Source organism: Octodon degus, unplaced genomic scaffold, assembly GCF_000260255.1.
Source record: "Octodon degus isolate 3935 unplaced genomic scaffold, OctDeg1.0 scaffold00285, whole genome shotgun sequence".
Lineage (NCBI taxonomy): Eukaryota > Metazoa > Chordata > Mammalia > Rodentia > Octodontidae > Octodon > Octodon degus.
In genome coordinates, this window is record NW_004524861.1 from 1,699,631 (window position 1) to 1,715,768 (window position 16,138).

Sequence of the window (16,138 nt, forward strand, 5' to 3'; positions counted from 1 at the left end):
CTAGTGATCCTCCTATCTCAGCCTCCCCAGAGCTGGGATTACAGGCATGCCACACCACGCCAGGTTTCAGTGGCCAGCATGGCATGTGGTACTAGGGATCCAACTCGGGACCTTGCACTTATCAGGTCTTAGACCACTGAGCTATCTCCCTGGCCCCTGTTGGAAACTTTTTGTGGGTTTATTGGTGAGCAGATGTTAAAAGGGATTCCTATGGCTTGGTTTTGACAGAAGATACTATATTTCAACTGTATGATGTCCCTAAAATTCCCACCAAAGGACAAGACCAGTGTTTTACAAATCCTCCCAGAGTGAATGCAGTGAAGAAAGAAGGAAAGCTCACAAGAAAAGAGACAGAAGACCTTGATTCACATGCTGATGCTCTGAGAATAGTCAGAGCCTATGACTGGAAAGGACCTGTGGAAAAAAGAGAAAGAGAAGCGCAAGTTCTGGAGGCCACCCAAGTCAACACGTGCCATAGGTGATCACCTACCTCCTCAGGGCCAGCACTGGCTCACTCCCTTAACTCTCATGCAGTGCATTTCCTTCAGTTCATGTGCAGACTCTGTAGTGAGCCTCCCTGGAAATGTAAGTGAGCAAAGAATGCCCTTGTTAACCGCCCAGGACCTAGGGAGGACAAAGAGAATTCAGGTTGTAGAGGAAAGAAGCAAGTCATAATTTTAATGTTTGGCTTTGGGACACAAAAGTTACCCAAGATTACAATGCAGTTTTCTCTTCTAGGAAACTAACTCCAGAAAATAAATCCCAAACATCTTAGAGATTCAATAAGCTGAAAAATTGAATGCCTGTGCTTTCCAACTGTAAATATCTCCCCGAATGAAACCCTCCATCCTCAAGGAAGCAGTTCCATTACGCGGGCGGCATCTAATCTTCAAATACATGTGAATTGTTTGTACGCTGACTGTCTTAGTTACTTTTTACTTGTTGCTGGGACAACTACCCGACACTCAAAATGAAGGAAGGAAAAGTTTATTTAGCTTACAGTTCATGGAGGTTTCAGTTCATACCCCGCTGGATCCAAGGCAAACGACAGCAGTTTATGGCATTCGTGGCAGCAAAACACAATGATGAGCAGAGAAGGAGCAACAGCTACGGTGTCCATCAAGTGTCTCTTTTTCCTTCTATGCTGACTGCAAAGACCAGAACTTCACTGCAAAGAGGTGGTGCAGCTGCAAAGATCAAGCTCCTGTAAAGACTGGGACTTCTCCAAGGAAACAGGGCAGGGCCGCTAGAGCCCTCCTCAACTCTTTCATATACACTTTTTGTGCTGAGTTACTCTGGGACAGTCTGTCGCACCCTAGGGTGGAACAAATTGGGCCCCAGGGTGCCCAATAGCACCCCAGGGCAGAACCAATTGCACCCCAGGAAGGGCCCTCCACAGCCCAGAACTGCCTGCTGGGAGCAGATCAGTGAAGCTGACACAGTGTATCAACCACTATGCTAACCTAGCCAATCACAAGGGTAATCTGACAGTTAGTAGGAATACATATCCTAGATATCCTTCCTGAGGGCAATCCCAAAACCATGTGAATATACCCAGATCCAGATAATTATCATTACTCTGAGCACCTGCATCCTCCTATGAGTGAGTGCTTCTTCCTACCTAATAACTGTCTTTATGCGTCCCATTGATGTACCTTGAAAATTCTTCCTATAATGGAAACGAACAAGATAACCTACCCCTTGGGTACAGTGTCTTCAGGGCTCATACCCATATCAAGGGATCCTCTTAGATCCTGTTCATTGACAGGGTGACCATGAAAGCTGATAAGCCTGCCTACACTACTTGAGGGGTCACATAATTCTTTGAATAGAGAAGGTTGGGGAAAAGGAACAAAGCTTTTTATCAGTTGTTCACTGATTGCTTATTTGTGACCTGTCTATGTTACACAGCCACTCACAACCCCAGGACAGCAGGACCTTATCCAAGGTTAAGCTGTATCACAGCTGTATCCAAGGCCAGCACTTTGCTCAGCCTAGGCACTGTCAGTACTGGGCAGAAGGAACCCACCAACGACACCATAGAGGTTGTCACTGCTAGAAGTCACCCATGTAGGGTTCTGTGTACGGAAACAGACACTGGAAACCCTGCACCTTGACCAGAGCTCTGGCCTCAATTCCCTATGGAGCTGCCTGGAATCCTATGGGGACTTTGTGTTTTCCTGTTCTGTCCTGCTTTTACCTGAGGCAAATGTACTGGGATTGGTATCAAAGCAGATAGGACTCTCCATGAAGGAGAGGAAGAGACAGGAGTATGAATACTGCAAAGTGAAGAGTCCGGTTTCTTCTGGAAGAGTCACTTATTTTTACTTTTCCTACCAAATCAGAGGACATAGGCAAGAGAAGACTGATGTACTAGAAGCAGCAGTGGTGGCCCTGGTCCCCAAGGAAGGGTACAGGACCATCAGTTGCAGCACAGGAAGCATGCTGTAGATTTTATTTTTCTTTATTTCTGTCTCACTTAAGTGCCTGAGTGCTTTGTAACCTCCCTTCAATCACAGCAAACATAATTGGTACATTGAAATAACACATAATTTCAAATGTTTGCTCAAGAAAGAATTTTACTTGTTGGGGCTACATAATCACAGACTATTAGCGTTCACAGGGAGGCCTGGCCTGGAAGTGCCAGGCCCACTAGAGGACGTTAAAACATCCAATTGAAAACCACACAGGTCTTGCCTGTGCTCTATTCCTCCACAATAATGTAGGTGCCCAAGATACAGCCCATTCTCTAGCTGCAGTGCACAGTTTTGGCTGGCAGCTGCAATGTAAGGCTCCAGAGTTCTGGAACTTTCTGTCTTTTGGAGTCCCACAGACCATATATCACACAGACCCAAAGTTCTCCCTGCATGCACAGAAGGCAAAGGACATTCGGACAGGACCAGTGCATTTCTGCTACACACTGGACCTAGGAAGCCTTGTCCAGCCCAGCCCTTGCCCTGCTCCCTGTTCAAGAAATGACCAGTCCTGTTGCTGGTGGAAAGTGGAAGGGAAGACACTGCTCAACTTCCATGGTCACCCATCATCAGAAGTGCAAACTGCACCAAAAGGAGCTAGCAGCCACCATGAAGAGGCTCATCAGACTGGCATCACCTTCCTGGAAAAACCATACTGTACTCAGTGCTGCTCAGCTGAGGGCCCACTGCTCCTCTGAAGCTTATCCCACGCCCGGAGTGGGCAGGAGGAGACAGCCCCAGGGCCTCTTGGGGCAATGCTTCCTTCCAAATGGTGTCCAGTGGTGCTCAGTCCTGCAGCTTCCAGTCACCACTGGTCCCACTGGGATTCCTGAAGCCCTGTCACTGTCACCTGAGTCTGTGCCTGCTGAGTCCCTGGCCTCCATGAGGCTACCCCACCTACCCCTTCAGCCAGTGTCTTGTGAGCACAGAGGTTGAAGATGGCACTTCCGATTCTGTGCTCTCTGTTTCTTCAGATAGATAGGATTGGCATATTTTGGATGTTGTTATTCTTATCATTTTTAATGACCTAAGGGCTTTCTATGTTGTCCTTGGGTTTTAGCTCAGTATGTGGCCTTGGCTCGTCTTGAACTCCCAATTTTCCTGCCTCAGCCTCCCTATCAGTGGGACTATGGCTGGATCTACCAAGCCAGAGTTAAATTTTTGTTTTGATTATAAATGAGCAAATTTATCTTCATGCCTTCTATCTTGATCTGGACATTGGTTTATGTCATTATATATAAATACATATTAATATATATAATAAATATATATTAATACATATTAATATACATAATAAATATATATTTATGTCTCTATATATATCTTTTTCAGACAAGGTCTCATTTTGTAGGCAAAGTTGGGCTCAAACTCACTTTGCATCTCAGTATGATTTTGAATTCACAGTATCCTTCTGTCTCAGGATCTCCATTGCTGGAATGAATCATATGCAAGTACACTCCTCTTTGTCATTTCATAGTTTATTATTAATTAATTTATTTATTTGAGACAGGGTCTCACTATGCAGCTCGGACTGACCTTGAGCTCACTTTGTACCCCAGGATGGTCTTGAACTCACAAAGATTCACCTGCCTCAGCCTCCTGAGTTCTGTGATTACACATGTGTGCCACCACACCTGGCTCTTATTATTTAAAAGATCGTATTTTATTTTTCTTTCAATGAAATCCATCTCTTCAGAGCTCAGTGGGGTCTCCCTTGTCAGTCATTTGAACTCCTCATGATAGTGAGACAGGTGAATGGGAGGAGCAAGAGCACCTTGGGTTTAACTAGATTAAATAAGAGAACATTTGTATCTTGTTTTTCACCTAAGGGTTCGACCCAGTGCTTTCACACTGAGCTATAGCTTCAGTCATTTTTATTTTATTTCTATTTTGAAACAAGATCTCACTACATTATCTACATTGAACTACAAGGTGGTAGCCTCCTGCCTCAGCTTTCCCAAATCCTGGGAATACAGGAATGGATAATCAAGCCTGGTTTGTTTGACTGATTTGACATAGATTCTCACTATATATTACAGGCTTACCTTGAATTCATTGTGTACCCCTGGTTGCCTTAGAACTCCTCCTGCTTCTCTTCCCACAGGCTTCATTATTACTGAAGACTTTTTTTTATTAGTATTTTATATTTAGTTATATATGTATGTTTTTAAATTTCTGGTTCTGTTTTCTTAAAGACAAGACTTGTCTTGATACTCCAGCCTCAGCCTACTGATTTCTGGGTTTCCGGGGGTTTGGTGAGCTGGGTGTAGGGCACACACTTGTAACCCAAGCACTCAGGAGGCTGAGGAAGGAGGATTGTTGTGAGTTCAAAACTAGTCTGGGCTAGAAGGTGACCTCAAGGCCAAGTTGAACTACATAACAAGATCCTGTCACAAAAAGACATATATATTTTACAGGGATAGTATTTCCTTTTTTTTTTCCGGAACCAGGGATTGAACTCAGGCCCTTGCACTTGCCAGCAAAGCACTTATTCTACTGAGTCATCTCCCGGCTCTGGGATAGGATTTCCTGATGAATAATTTCAGGGGTCCAGGAGGATCAAAGACCTCTCTTTGGGCTAAAACCAAGACCTCTGGGTGGCCATATTTATTTAATTATCAGGAAAAGGGCAGGGAATACTCTTCGAAGGCCAGGAACGGCTCAAGGACTACTTCTCCAAGTATTAAGTTAATCCACCCAAGGGTGAGATGCCTGAGGCTACAGTCTTTATCTAGGTGAGGTTGGAGACAGGTGTCAGTTGGCTATGATGTTGTCTTATCCTGTGAGGCTTTAAGGCTTCACCCTGCATTACAGTCCTCAGTAGGGATCAGTGACTCACAGAGGTTCACTTACGAGGAGTCCACCAGCCATCTCCAGAAAAGAGGCCTAGGCTTTGGGCAGACTCACAAGTTAACATAGAAAGCCAATTGGTCAATTTAGGTCTTACTCAGGGCAGATTCATAGTAGTCTCTATCAGGGATTTTTTAATGTTTCACTTTAAGATATGAATCAGGTGTAGGAAAGGGAATTATGCATAACATAACATATATAAGAGATAATTTGTAATAGAAAATTTCCCAAACTAGAAGCTTCATAGATAGACTGTCAAAATCAGTTAGGCTTGACTGTCTATGCTAGCTGAAACTCACAGATAATTCAGCCCAACTTTAACCAAATGCAGCTGCACCAAAGCCTCAGAATGTATCCTGTTTGCTAGTCAGCATCAAGGTTTTTCCTGTCCCAGACAGAATGGGCCAGTCAGACCCACATGCTTGATTATACTTTGCTTCTTGGCCCCAACTCCCCAGCCATCCTAGCTATATGATAAATGCCCTCCCATTACCAATATCTACCCCCCCAAGTGAATCTGCCCAATAGTATATGACTACACATATGTAACTAACTATAGAATAACTTGCTATCAGCTTTTATATTTCTGCTTGAAAAATCATATATAAGATTCTGCTTTGTTTTGACTTGGGGCTGTTGATTTGAAAGTGAATTCCCATCAGCCTGCTGGCATAAATGAAGTTATTTGCCTTCCTAAAAGAATGGTGACCATGTACTTCTATTTTAACAGCAACAAGAAAGGACATTTTGATCCTCTTCCCCAGGCATCCCAAGCAGTGCTTTGGGATCAGTTCTAGCCCCTTGGACACTGCCACATGTAGCCCTTGGTGATATAGTAAGGGAGGAGCCAGGACATCTGGCTCCAGGAGACCCTTTAGGAACACTGTTCTGAGAGTGAAAGCAAACTGGCATTGCACCTCAGTTTAATTAAAACTAAGTGGTGTGTTTAACTGCACTATAAAATACTCTGCAATGCACTATGAGATGGAATAGTGCAGTTGTTAGAATATTAGGTTGACAAATCTGACAGAAAAAAATGACACTTTAATGTTTCTTATCCATAGCACAAAGGAAAAAATGTGCAGAAAAGAAGCAGAAAGAAATTAAAATACAATATTAATGGGTTTTCCTTTCAAGCAGTGGAATTATAGGTCACTTTTTTTCCTTTCGCCTGTACCCTGCACTAGTTCCATAGTAAGTGTTTTTCTTCACAAATATGAGGAAATGTCAGCTCAGCTTTTAGGCTGTAAATGTGTGTGTGCAGGTGAAAACACTCAGAGTTTCCCAGGCATTACACCAGGAATTTACCTCTCACTGCAGAGCTTGAAAAGAAGGAAAACAGAGACATAGATATTTATATGTTCCCAGAAGCATTGTTCCCTATCAGCAAGAAACAAGAAAGGCTGTTGGGTTGAGAAAAAGAACTCTCCTGCACTGTAGTGGCAATGTAAGATTGTATAGCCAGTATGGAGATCTGTATGGAGATTCCTCACAAACCTAAAACCAGAATTAAATATGTCATATTACAGTGATACATCCATGTCCATGTTTGTAACAACACATCTTAAAAAGAGCTAAAATGTGGAAGTCACCTATATATACATCAACAAATGAATGTATAAAAAATGATACATATATCTATCATGTCTGTCTGTCTGTCTGTCTGTCTGTCTGTCTGTCTGTCTGTCTAGCTATGGAGCTAGCTATGGAGCTAGCTATTAAGCTAGCTGGCTATCTACTATCTATATTACATGATGAAGTACTGAGCCATAAAGAAGGACAGATCTGAGGCATTTGTAGGAAAGTGGATGCCTTGAGGTCATAATGCTAGCAAAATAACAGAGACATATAAAGTAACCTAAAATATTAATAATTAAATGAGCAAACTAAAGACAAATGATAGAGGACAGGAAGGAAGATATTTTGAGAGTGAGAAGTGAATGTATTTATGGAGGGAAAAGGAAGACAGGGGAAGAGAAGAAAAACTAAATAGGAACAGGATGAAATATGTATATATACCAATTCCTCACAATGAATGTATTAATTACATATCATACATATATACTAATAAGAATAAAATGATTGGGAACATTTTCATGTACTCATTGCCACAAAATTATACAATATAAAATAGTTAAAGAGGTAATTTTTATGTAATATATATTTTGGTTCAAAAGAAATTGATTGAAAATAGTGGTGGTTTCAGGAAACCAGTTCCTTTTGGTAGGAAGCAAACATGCATAATTGTACACTTTATGTAAAGAACCAAGTTTCAGGGACACAGAGTCATTACTGGATGCAATTTTAATTCCACTCAGTCCTAGTGCAGAGAAGAAGCAACCAAGAGAGAAGGAGGATATCACAACATCAGGTAATCTGACACCCAGAGGTGGAGCTGGGTGCCTTGGCCCTGTGTCTCCCTAACTGCACTCTGGGAATGATGTTCGAGTATGGAAGAGCTGTGCAGAGCAGAGGCAAGGACCCCTCCCTGCCTTGTGCAGGGAGCCTCAGTCTGGACCTGAGACACTGGGCATCTGGGCATCTGGGCAGTGTCCTTTAGAGAACACCATAGATTTAGTATTGTCCCAGAGACACTGAACACAGTCAAATTTGTGCTGTTCTCAAAATAAAAATTCCTTAAACATGAGGAAAACAGACATGGCAGAGGTGAAGGAATTCCAGGGAAGCAGGAGATGTTTTTGACAGTGGGGAAAATTGAGCACTTATCAGATAGGGTGGGCATCATGTCACATGAGAACAGGTGTATGACAGGAAGGAATAAAATGGTGCCTGGACACCCTGACCTTGTGCTAGTCTCTGTCAGAGTCTCAGTGCCAGAGAGAGATCAGGCTCAGAGCAGCTGTACATCCCTGCTGCGTGAAAGAATAAGTCAAGAATCTCACTTGGCTCCAACATCCACCTGATGACCCCTAATTTACAGTGAGAAAAACGAGGCTCAGAGAGACTGAGCAACTCCCCACACTCACAGCTACAGTAGAAGGAAAAGCAGGTGCAGACTCAGGTCACCGTGACACCTCCATCCAGCCTCCTCCCACTGCACTGCCCAGAGCAGCCCAAGCTTTTCTACACCTGAGTGTCCAGGAGCCACAGAGGAGGTTGTCATGACACCTGTGATGGCCCAGCACTGACAGGCAGAGGACAGGTTAGCAACTCGGCAGGAGCACCACCTTGAGAGGGAGGAGCTTTTGAACAGCCTGACCCTGAAACATGACCTTACTCCAGAATCACACTGTCACCTGCTCCAAACACAATGAATTGTTCCAGCCATGAAGTCAAGAGGCAGCTGTAACAGGCAGCCATCAGCCACAAAAGTGTCTGGACTATAGCTCTGGCTATCAGCCCCAGCCTGCCATCGGACCCTCCTCCTGATGTACCATAGACCACCCACGAGGCCTCTCAATCAGTGTGAGCAGAAGCTTACAATACTCCTTTACTGTTGGATTCAGCATCTCATTAGGTTTCCTGTCTACTGTTCTACTCATGGGGTTGACATAAGACTTCAAGAGTCTTCTTTTTTTTAGCTGGGTAAACTCTGACTACATGAAAACATTTATTTATAAAATACAAGCAGCTGTTATGGAGACTTTGCTTCCATCTTCTCTTTCTTCTCTTCTCTGTAGACAATACAACAGGAAAGCATGGCATGATGAGTACTGTTTTTAGAATGCAAATGCAACCTATTATTCACACACATCAATATCCACCATGAATTCTCACGCTTGGGACTCAGCTTCAGAAACCTCTTCATCTGGGCTACAGTAATAGTCCACAAAACGTGTGTGTCCATCTTCATTTTTTATCAAATACTGTAATAAGAGAAATCCTCAGTCGTCTTACCTGATAGATACTTTACATCATAAATCCAGGGCCTTTGTAGAGGGCTTCAGTGAGGAAAGCTTGTACCTGTTGGCCTGGGTCTGATTACACTAAAATGTTTCCATCAATCACAATCTTTGGGATAGTCAAGGTGTGAGCTACCTGCATTTCCAAAAGTAGGTAATCTGAAATAGGAGATATGGTAATCTGTAGGACCTCACTTGATGTAACCAGTTCAGAAAATGCTTCACGGAGCCCCTCTGACAGCAGAATGATTTTAGTGATAACACAGGCATTGCTGAAACCAAAATCCAAAGTTTCCTAAGTCTCCTGAGTATTGATTTTGCAGACTGTCACCACTCCTCCTTCTTCTAGAAACAACATCAAAGGGTGACCATATCCTTGGTAACACATACGAAATGCTGTTAAAGTCCCTGGCATGGGATTTGATCCAAAACTAGATAAACAATCTAAAAGAACAGTTAAATTAACTTGAAATACAACAGTCTCTTCCTGAACCAGAAACTCCTGAAACACTTTAGCCTGAAAAAAAGCATTGGCTTGCACATACTTAGCATTTTCCTCAGTAACTTTGATTCCATTTTTAATAGTGCAACATGTGGCATCATCTTGGAAATGAATAGCTTTCAGAATAGTGGAGAACAGAGGGCAACAGGAGAATGGAGATTTTGTGACAGTTACAGGAGACCAGTGGCTGAGTGACTATAGAAGGGGGCTTCTGGATCAAAGAAAAACCTTGTGGAATTTATTTTATGTTGGAAACTGAAAGGAAAATGTAACCTGTTTCTCCTCTAGTCATTCACTGCCTGCAGTGCTATGGCAAGTGGTTCTGAAGTTGAAACTCTTTCAGCTGATGGCCCAGCCAGACGCAGAACAGCACAGTCAGTGGGAAGATGACGGACCAAACTAAATGTGGGTCAACAATACCAGTGCCACAATGATTGTGTAGTTTCTTATTTCATATGGAACTTGGAAAACTCTTAGGTGTACAGTGAGTGTTTAGCTGTTTTATAGAATGCAGAAATTGAGGGACAGTAGTGAAAAGGAAGTAGAAGTTTTGAAAGCAATGCCTCATGATCAAATACAGATGCAAAGCAAATCAATTTGGAAGCTTCCTGGAACTATGATTAAGAAGACAGTTTAGGATCTCCATGTTGATTTCCACCAAAACTAGGATTAGAGGTTCCATTCAAGCCAACTATTCCCCTGTGTTTATAGCAGTACAATTTATAATGGCTAAATTTTGAAAACAACCCAAATGCCCATCAACTGAGGAATGGATTAAGAGATGTGGTCTTTTTATACAATGGAGTTCTACTCAGCTAAAAAGAAGGATAAACTTGAGAATTTTATAGGTAAATGGATGAAACTTGAGACCATACTCACAAGTGAAATAAACCCAGACTCACATGTGTGACTATCATATCATCATCCTAGAATGAGAAGCTGAAAGATTCAAATCAGATCCAAATGTATAATAGACATTATGAAATGAGAAGAAATTGCTCAAAAGGGAAAAAGGAACTAGAGAGAGGGAGGGGGAAAGGAAGGAAGAAAAAAGGAAAATGAATACAAGACAGCTATACCACAAGTTTCTTTTTGTTCATTGAAAAGAAAGATTTGTGCTAATATCATTTGGAGAACTTTTCATGGCCATATCTTGTACTCTGAGTAACTACTTTGAAGTTATTTTCCTATTATTTTGTTTTGAAATTTTGTTTTACTTTCTCCATAAATTAAAATACAATTCAACTCAAAATCAAAATCAAAATATCCTGAAGTTGTACCCCCCCCCCAAAAAAAAAAAAAAGACAGTTTAAGGTCAGCTTTAAACAGATCACTTGGTTTAGGATTTCATTTTACACATGATAAAGGCCTCTGTGACTTTTCAATATCATCATTTTTGTGGTTGTAATTGTCAAATCCCGAATGTCAGGGATGTGACATAGGCATTCTACCATTGAGCTTCACTCTCTGCCTGGTAAAGACCTCCCTGATGGCTGCCAGGACACACAATTAACCCAAGGTGAAACAGAAGGACAAGGGAAGTAGCATATTGCTGCATTATTTTCTTGTTGATGTGTGTGAAATGCATCAAATATTGGGGTGGTGTTTTGAGGAATTTTTTAGGCAGATGAGGTGACGATAGTTTAGCTTGAAGTTAGTAATGAAGTGAAGGATGTCCCTGATACAAGAGTAGAAAGGCAGGACTGATGGCCGCGGGATCCGGAATAGACCCAGAGAGCAGGCCCAGCGCATGAGTGAGACGAACCAGGCCACGGGATCCTGAACAGACCCAGAGTGCAGGCCCAGCAGGGAACCCTTCAGCAGAACTCCCTGCAAAGAGGCTAGAGGCAAGACCCACCCAGCTGATTCAGGAGCAGAACATCTTCCCAGAGAGACACAAAGGGTTCAACTCTAATGCCTGCAGCAGAAAGAAGTGGAGCACAACAGCCAGATCCAAGCAACACCCACCTGGAGGAATCTGAACTTCGTAGATCCAGACCTGGTGCTAAGGTAATAACTCTATCCAAGCTCTTCACCAAAGGTCAGAAGACAGTGGTATACAAGATGACAAAGAGAAGGAACAAAATGCAGTCTCAGGCCCAGAGTCCAACCAGTACAACTGCAGAAGACACTAGCACTGAGGAAACTAGAAATCACACGCCAGATATCTCGGAAATAATAGCGTTGACAGTAAAGAATCAACTGCAAAAATGTATAGAAGAAATCAGATCAGAAATAATTTCAGAACTAAAAAATGTAGTGGTAACCATAATCAAAGAAGTACTAAGTGCTTCTAAAGAATACACTGATAAAAAAAATAGAGGAGAATATAAAAATGATGGAACCCCTGAATAAACAATTTAGGAAAGAAATAGAATCTATGAAACAGGTTCAAAGTGATATACACGAAATTAAAACCTCAATCATAAGCTGGCAAAACCGTTTGTGTGAAAGTGAAAATAGACTTTCTGACCTGAAAGACACCATTGCAGCTAGTGAAAAAGTAAGAAAAGATCTCTTTAAAACAACTAGGATGCAGGAAAAAATAATTCAATACCTGCAAGACGATGCAAAGATGAACAATGTGAGACTAATAGGCATCAATGAGAAGGAAGGAGTCAATACAAATGATATAAAAAGAATATGGGCAGGAGTAATAGCAGAAAACTTCCCAAATATGGGGCAACAATCTGACATTCCTGTAACCGAAGCATATAGAACTCCAAATAATATCAATCCAATGAAAACCACACCCAGACACATAATAATCAAGATTTCAGAAATTCAGCATAGGAACAGTATACTAAAAGCCGCTAAAGAAAAGAAACAGATCACATTTAAAGGAAAACCCATCAGAATAACAGCAGATTTTTCTTCACAAACCATCCAGTCAGGAAGAGCATGGAGCAAAGTACTTCAAGTCTTGCAAGAAAACAAATTCCAACCTAGACTGATCTATCCTGCAAAACTCTCTTTCAAATATAATGGAGAAGTGAAATATTTGTGACAAAGAGTAGAAAGGTAGATGCAGAGGAGGACATAGTGAGCCCACAAACTATTTCTCACTGAGCAGGATGTGTGCTGTATGCAATAAACATGGTCTTTTCAAACTTGGGATGTCATCTATAAGAAATGACTGTTCAGTAAACGGTATTAGAATGCACAGCAAATGACTTTGGAAGAAACCAATCAAATTTCTCTTTCGGTCTCCACCATGCAATAAATCACACCAGATACAGGAAGTTAATGTCTGATGCACAATATTAACTTCCTTGGAAACACACATGACCAGAGTCCTGGTATTTTGACCTCATCTCTCAGGACAGATCCACAGGAAAACTGACCAAAACAGTGTTGCTTTCACATGCAGGAACATCCCTGGATGCTTGGAAAATGCAGTGCTGGGGGGTTCTGCCTTAGTAGTCTGAAGGCCCAGACATGAGGTCCATGGTCATGTGCTGCTATGCTGCACATCTACGGGCTATGCCTGAGGAGAGAATTACCAAAGTCCCTTCCAAATCTTGGATTCTGTGTTGGCACCTACCTGTAACCTTCCTTCCCTCCTTCCTTCTTTCCTTCCCTCCTTCCTTCTTTCCTTCCCTCCTTCCTTTCATCCTTCCTTCCTTCCTTCCTTCCTTCCTTCCTTCCTTCCTTCCTTCCTTCTTTCCTTTCTTTCTCTTGCTCTTTTATATTTTGTGGAGAGTACACATTACAATTAAAACATAAAAAAGTACAAGTGGTACAGATTTTCACTTAATGAAGTATTATGAATTTCACAGTATTTGTTGTAAAACACAGTACTGTCTTCCAACCAGTTATTCACATTATCAGATATATGCATATAAAATTAGAAGAAGAAAAAAGAAATTAAGAAGGCAAAAGAAGAAACAATTGAAAAAAGAGATGAAACAATTTAAAGCATTAACTGCTTCTTCCCATAAACCAGCAGAAATGCACAGTACAGTTGTCCAAACCCTCCTGCTTACATACATAGATGAATTCTACTCCTACTCCCTTTCCTGTCCTCAGAGCACTGTAATTTCACTGTATAAATCTTTTACTACCTTTGCAAGATTGATTCCAAGTATTTCATTTTTTTTATGTTATTGTGGAAGGCGTGGTTTTCCTAATTTCTCTCTCAGCATGTTCATTTTATGTGTACAAAAATGCTACTGATTTTAGGGTTTTGACTTTGTATCCTGCTGTGTTGCTGAATTTAGTGATTAAATCTACAAGACTCTTGGTGGAATATTTGGGGTCCTCTATGTACAATAACATGTCATCTGCAAATAATGATAATTTTACTTCTTGTTTTCTAATCCTTATTCCTTTTATTTCTATCTCTTGTTTAATTTCTCTAGTTAATGTTTCCAGAACTATAGTGAATAGGAGTGGAGACAGTGGGCATACTTGTCTTGTTCCTGATTTTAAAGTGAAGGCCTTCAGTTTTTACCCATTTAGTATGATGTTGGCTGTTGGTTTCTCATAGACAGCTTTTATCATGTTGGGTTGTAGACCGTCTATTCCAATTCTCTGTAGGCTTTTTTTTTTATCATGAGTGTTGGACTTTGTAAAAAGCTTTTCTGGCATCTTTTGAGTTAATCACGTGGCTTTTCTTCTTGGTTCTATTGATAAGGTGGTATATTACTTTTATGGATTTATGTATGTTGAACCATCCTGGCGTTTCTGGGATGAATCCCACTTCATCATGAAGTATGATTTTCTTGATGATTGGCTGCATTCTCCTTGCTAGAATTTTATTGAGGATTTTTGCATTGATATTCATTAGAGAGATTGGCCTGCAGTTTTCTTTTTTAATCAGATCTTTCTCTGGTTTTGGAATCAGAGTAATACCCGGTTTTGGTGGCTGGCATGGCTTACCTGGGGTTCTAGGGTTGGCGGTAGCAGAGATCAAACCCAGGCCCTTACACTTGGCAGGCAGACACTTAGACCACTGAGACAAAAGAGAAAGGGAAAAATAATAAAACAGGTTTGATGATTTGTTTTTTTTCCTGCAATAGATGGAGAAGGAAAAGAAAGTTTGAAAGGTAATATATAAGGGCAGAAAGAGAAAAACTGGGAAGGAAATGTAAATGGAAAGTGAGAAAAATTTAAGGAAGATGTATTCATTTACTAAATCAGTTAATAAACAGTTTCATTGGAGGGAGAACCTATAAGTTCAATGTAACATTATATAAAGAAAAATTAGCATATACACAGTTGCATGTATACATACATCTTGCATATGTACTGTAAGAGAATAAAATGATAGAATTATAAAAATAAGCTTTAAGAATAACATGCATACAGTATAAGAAAGAAAGGGAAAATTGGAGATTTAAGGATTTATGGAAAGTAAGGATACAACAAAATTGAGTTCAATTAAAAACCTCACAGAAAAAATAATATAGCAAATCTTATGAAATCATTCTTAGCATGAGAGAACCTAAAGTGACATGGTAAGATATTGCAAGAAATAAAAGCAGTAAGTCACATTTGTGCGCACACACACACACACACATTACTTTAGATCTTAAAAATAACATAGCATGAAAAAGGAAGGGGAGAAGGAGGGTGAGTGAGAGAGCAAAAGTGAACATGAGAGACCATATATCCCAGAGGCTTAATTAGATCAGATTGTTCTTCCCCATCAGCTCCAATAGATGGAGCCTTTGTAGCACTTTAACAGGTCTGAGCCCTATTCAGGAACTTTGGTGGATCAACCAGTTCTACACATCTTCCTTACTTGGGTGTGACAAGGTGAAGCACCCAGACAAACTTCTAAGAGTGCTACTCATAGCCTCTATAGGCAAAGCTTCACAAAAGTCCATCCTGCGCCCCGGGAGTGTGGTTGCTCAGGAACCCTGCTTGGATTTCTGTGCAAGTGGATTCAAGTGGATTGGAAGTGGCATGGACAAGCAGACTTGTGGGTTAGGGGATACTAATGTGGAGCTTTCTGTTGGTTCCAGTAAGAACTGCCCTTGGTTCAGACCCCTTCACTCTTCAAAAAGCCCTGCAGCCATGTTTCTCTGCTGCACCCCTGAAACCATCCATTCCACACTGTCTGTCAGCACCACGGGATTCTCCCAGCCCAGAATTCTGCCTCCTGCAAGCTAGGAGGTGGGTTCTAACTCCTGCTCTTAAAGTATGATATTAGTTAATTGTGTCACAGTCACTATTCTAAGGGCCCAGCATAATTGTCAGGGCTTGTAGCCAGCTCCTCCTTGTGCCACAGTGGTAATTACATCTTCAAGTTATAAAAAAATGTAGAGGCTTTTCATGTCAAGGAAATAGATGCAAGAATAATCATTCTATTCAAGATGATTTGAAGGCCCAATTCTGCTTTTCATATTGAGGCAATGAGGAGAGGACAGACTTCTGTGATGCCTTCCCTAAACCTGGGGGGAGGGCTGGGAGGGCCAGTGGTGCAATTCCTGCTTGGCAAGCAT

The 16,138-nt window shown here is 41.4% G+C and overlaps 1 pseudogene; it reads right to left on the minus strand.

Moving 5' to 3' along the window:
* The window catches only part of LOC101579943, a 34,992-nt pseudogene that overhangs the window by 1,808 nt on the left and 17,046 nt on the right, over window positions 1-16,138 (minus strand).